We start from the raw sequence: 5239 nt of genomic DNA, 5'->3' as shown, positions 1-5239 counted from the left end.
GATGCAAGAAGTGGGTGATAAAAGTTTTCTGGACTGCTGGTGGGAGGCAGAGTTACGGGCAGTGTAAATCCTGCAGCAGTGTCTGCAGCCCTCCAGAGCGGGTCAGGATTTCAGAGAATTCTTTAAACACCACTAATAATGCCCACAGCGTACAAATGCACAGATCTGCACCCCAGGGCTGCTCCATCCTCCCTGTGCAGTGYCACTGCACCCACGAGATGGCACTTGGGCCTCACTTTGCTCTCAATTTGCCTTTTCCCTGCTCAAACTGGGAGCTGCTGTAGATGGTAACAGTCTGCATGTCTGGGTGTCACTCATTTCATTCTGAGTTAAGAATTTTCTGTTGTAATGTACTGTTAATTTGGAAATTTGTAATGCTAAAAAGCTCTGAAAACAATTAATGGAATAGACTTTGCTGTGACCCWCACCTGGTGTTTTTTGTAAAAGAGACCCATTTGGGAAAACTTGCACCCAGTGTATGAATATTTTAATGGGATCTAATTCGATTTTAAAAACCCTCAAACTTCCAAGCATGTTAACTTCCTGCTTTAATAGTCAGCATTGTTAAAGGTGTATGATTACAGCAATGTATATAAATACAGGGTAGAGGAGAATTACCCCAAACCAGTCAAAGCTCCATCAGGAGCACCTCAGCAGAGATTTGCTGCTGACTCTGTCACAAAATGAGAGCAGTCTGGGATGGTGGGGAGTGTTCTTTGTGAACTCCAGAAATTATAAACTAATACTAATCGGAGCAATAAATTCAACAACACATGTTCTTCTTCAGGTACAGAAGATAAAATATGTGTGCTAGAGCAGATGGCACAAGGTGTGGAAGGGACAGGGACTCTACTGAATCTGTCTTAACTGGCTAGTCTACATAAAACTACCTCTAAATGTCAGATTGTCATCCACAGAGGGTTTTTTCCAAATGATTTGTTTTTCCCTTTTGGAGGAGCACAGGCTGAAGGTGAGTATTTTTTAGCTGAAAGTTCAGAATTTGTTCTCTTCACCTGCACAGGTSRTKACAGGGAAGAGCAGTTTCTCTTCTKKGCCYCTCCCARGCCATTTCCAGCCCCTCCTCTCTCTCCTGGCCCTCAGTGCCAGTCCCAGCATCATTTCCTTGTGTTTGGCCCAACTCTTTGGATCTGCTGGTTCTTCCTGAGCAGCAGCTGAGTCAGTCCTTCCTTGCACTGAGCGTTCCACATTTGCACACTGAGTTCATTCACTGGGAAATTCACTGCTCTGCTTTTTGCACAAAGGTCTCTCTTTTTCCAGGCTTTAGTTTGGCTTTTCATGCAGTTCTTTGTCATTTCAGAATTCCTTTCCAGGAATTTTCAGGTTGTCATTTCAGAATTCCTTTCCAGGAATTTTTAGGTTGTCCTCCCAGTTCTCCCCTGGCCATGGCTTGGCTCCGTGTGCTGTACAAACCTTTGTCTGGGAAAAAGGTAAAAGTGGCAATTTGGAGTTAAAAGAGTCTGAAGCAATTGCAACAATGGCAATTCWGCATCTACATTTCCAGAAAGTTTTATCATGCCAGAGACATCTGTGTTTTTCACTGTGCCGGGTTTTATTTTCAATCATTTTTCTCATTAAAAAAAATGTGTGTATCTCATTATGTCTTCATATCTGAGCCAGCATTTAATTCTCTGATTACATATGGTCGGTACAGCATGTGCCATTACACCCACCAAAATAATGAAATGACAGTTCCCTTTGCAGAGGAAAAGACTAGAAATAACTTTCTGCTGAGAGATGCTATTAATTTTTTCTCTTTTTTTTTTTTTCCCTAATAAAAGCGAATATATAAGTGGCCATGATTCAGATCTCAGAAAGTGTTTTCTGACTAGTCTGCGACTTGTCATATAAGGGCTGCACTGCAGCTTTGATATTTATGGYCTATTATACCCACGTAAGAGTTATTTTAAAAGGCTACAAGAGCTATCTGCTTCTTGTTTTATGTATTATTTATCAGACTCTTATTCTTTCCTTTGTGCCACAGATTATTATTTTTTTTAAATCTCTCCTCTTGATGTTACAAAGTACYAGGGCTGATAGAATTGGCACTGGGAGGGTTTCCAGGCAGTGTAGGCAGTGTGGATCCCAGTGGGCTGTGTCACTGCTGTGGCCACTGCTCCACCAGCTGTGGGTGGCTCTGGCAGCTCTTCTTGGGAAGCCATGGCTTAATTACAGCACCCAGATTTTTCCCAGTCATTTTTCAAACTTTATTGCTGCTCTTCACCTTGTGCTAATTTCTTTTTTCCCTTTTTTCTCCGCCTTAGGAAAGCTGTCCTCTTCCTCACCCAGAAAATTCCCCATGGTTTGTGGAAAGGCCCCAAAATCAGTGTTGAAGCTGGGAAAGGCAGCAGCAGTTTCCCCGAGTGGAGAACAGAGCAGGAACCAGCACTGGTGGCCCAGCAGCATCAGCTGTGAGCCAAAGGGGCTCCCATCAGCCCAGGGCAATAAAAACCCAGCACAAACTCGGGGTGATGCTGCCACAGCCCCAGACATCGAGAGGGGATTGTGTGCTTTTCAGCAGGGTTCACCTTTCAGGGTGTGCGCTCCTGTGATCATTTTTGTGGGCTGTGTCTGCCCTTTGAAGCTGCAGCACTGGTTTTTTCCCTGATGGTTTTTTCCCTGATGTGGATGATGTGCCTGGGAACAGGGTCCCATATCTGTCACTGCATTTGTTACAGACTGCAGTGACGCACCCTTTTTACTTTTTTCTAGCAGGTATTTTTTTTTTAAAAAAAGAAAAGGCAGACTTCTTAGCAGGCCTTGGTTATTCATCAATATTATTAGATTCTCCCTTCCCTCTCCTGGTGCTAGGAATAGAAACCTATGAAATTACTGTGGAGGATGAGCTCTCAAAACTGAGCGCCGAGTGAAGAGGATGGGAAAAACCCCTAGAGCTGAAATGCAGGAGAGATTTCATGCAGCAGTGCAGGGGGAATATTGCACTGAACCCTTGGTGGGTGAGCTGGCAGGACCCTGGCAGGGCAGGAACACGAGACAGGCAGGGAGGGGATGCCATCACCTCACCCAGTGCCAGGGATCATTTCTGCTCTGCACAGGGCTGGTCATGTCAGGAGAGCACCTGGATGGACCTGCCCTGACAGGGAATAACTGCAGCTSCTGGGAAATATATTCAATTTGTTCCTTGCTTCCAAAACAGGGGCTTACAACACCAAGAGAAAAGTCCACGCCTTCTTCAAACCTTGGAGGAATACTTTCTTGTCACATTGCAGGGCACAAACACCTCTCTCCTGTACAGCTGYTTGCAGAGGATGCTGTGTTCCAGCTGGTTTGCCCAAAATGAATCAGGGAGAGCAGGGAGCCACAGAAATCCCTGCCCTGGGAGCAGCTGAGTGCCAGAGGGACACACGGACAGGGCATCCTGGAGGGCTGACCCAGCCCTGCCTAAGGACTGGCACCACACAAGTGCTTGAGTACAGTCTGCTCATCGTCCATCCCTCTGCTCAGGTTCACAGTATTTTCCAGTGGGAGATTTGGAGATGTGCCCGGGGGATGTTCCCAGAGTGCCGGGAGATTCAGCAAGGTTTGTTGAGGGAGAATTGCCCATTGCAGCCATGGCCACAGGAGCTTTCCACAGGAACCTGTCCTCTCTGGGATGTGCTTTCCACAGGAGCCTGTCCTCTCTGGGATGTGTTTGTAGCCTCCCCACAGCCAAACACAACCTGGGAAACTCCTTGTGCAAGGCCTTGTCTCTTCTTCAGCCAGGAGAGAAATAAAAATGCAGCCCTAGCACCAAGCCCATCAGAATTACACACAGATAGATGAGGGGTTTACAGGGCAGTGCAGTAGGTGTCGAGGATCCTGTAATGCCACTGTTGGATCTTGGGCACGAAGGAGAAGCTGGAAAAGCTGTAAAGGGCCAGGGCCATGTGCACAGAGAGCTTTAACAGGGCAGTGCAGTAGGTGTCGAGGATCCTGTAATGCCACTGGCAGACCTTGGGCACGAAGGAGAAGCTGGAAAAGCTGCAAAGGGCCATGTGAGACAGAGATCTGCTCCTGCAGACAGCACAGGAGAGGAGAGCAGCTCCCACCCCTAACACGAGCGCTGTGCTCTGCACCACCTATGGCACTGTGCAAACACAGCTCTGCTGTGTTTTGCTGCAGACACACAGCTTGCAGATGTGCTGCTGCCTGGCAGAGTCCAGGGATTCCTGGGAAGTTATTGTGCTGCCTTCTCCCACCTTTCTGGCCTGGGTTAATGGGGCCGTGGGGTGCTGGGTGAGAAAACGCGCAGCTTTTCTGTTCACATTTCACAGGCACAAGGTTCACCTGTGGTTCAGTGTTCAACTAAAATTAAGGTTGACAGCTTTTCCCTATAAATTAAATTAATGAGATGTTTGAACTACTGCTAAATTCCTTGTGCAGMTCTTTGCAGTTTGACATTGTCTCTGTGCACACCATCTGCAATCTCACACCCCTSGCCCGTGCTGGGATTAAAGGGATTAATGCTCTGTGTGCTGGGGACATGGCCACACAGAATCTTCACACACAGCCACTCCTCTGCAGGAAGAGAGCTTATCTACCAAAAAGAAGAGGTGTTGTGTGTAACCTGTGGGGTGTTTTGATGCGGCCCCGTCCCTGTGCCTGCCATGCTTTGGGATGGAGCCTCCTGACTGATTCCCTGCTCCTCCAAAGGGCTCTTGGGAGCCTTGAGAGAAAAACAGTTGTCTTGAGCAGCCCATCCTGCAACCAGAAAACAAATCTATTTTATGATTAAGTTATTGCAATCAGAATGTGCCATATGCAGCTTTTCCCAAGGGGATGCAGCCAGCAGATGCATTGGCAGCCCTTTCCTCCCCACCCCTCTCCAGCTCACATTGGGTAAAACAAATGCTCCTAAACCAAATAACAACCAGTGTTTGGAATGTGGGGCAGCCTCTGCTCTGCCTGTGTGACTGAGGCTCTGTGATGTGCTGAGAGGAAATCTCAGACATCATGTAATAAATCTGCAGGGCAGGGATGGAATGCATGTCCCTCCATTTCATAGGGCAGCTGGAACGAGTGGAACATTCTGGAACAAGAGCAGTGAAGGAGAACAGTATTTAAATGCATGGAGCACTGGGGTGGACTGGAAGTTGAATGTATGGGATTAGGGAATGGGTTTTAGGAGGGGGTCCATGGCTAAAGGATGGGGTGGTGAGAGTTTTCTGATTTCTTTTGTGTTCTTCTATCACCTACAGAATATCAGCAGGTCACAGGCAGG

The sequence above is a fragment of the Malurus melanocephalus genome, unplaced genomic scaffold, assembly GCF_030028575.1.
Source record: "Malurus melanocephalus ecotype Western Australia unplaced genomic scaffold, MMel_1.1 scaffold_893, whole genome shotgun sequence".
Lineage (NCBI taxonomy): Eukaryota > Metazoa > Chordata > Aves > Passeriformes > Maluridae > Malurus > Malurus melanocephalus.
The sequence above is the reverse complement of the archived record's forward strand: the minus strand, read 5'-3'. Positions refer to the sequence as shown.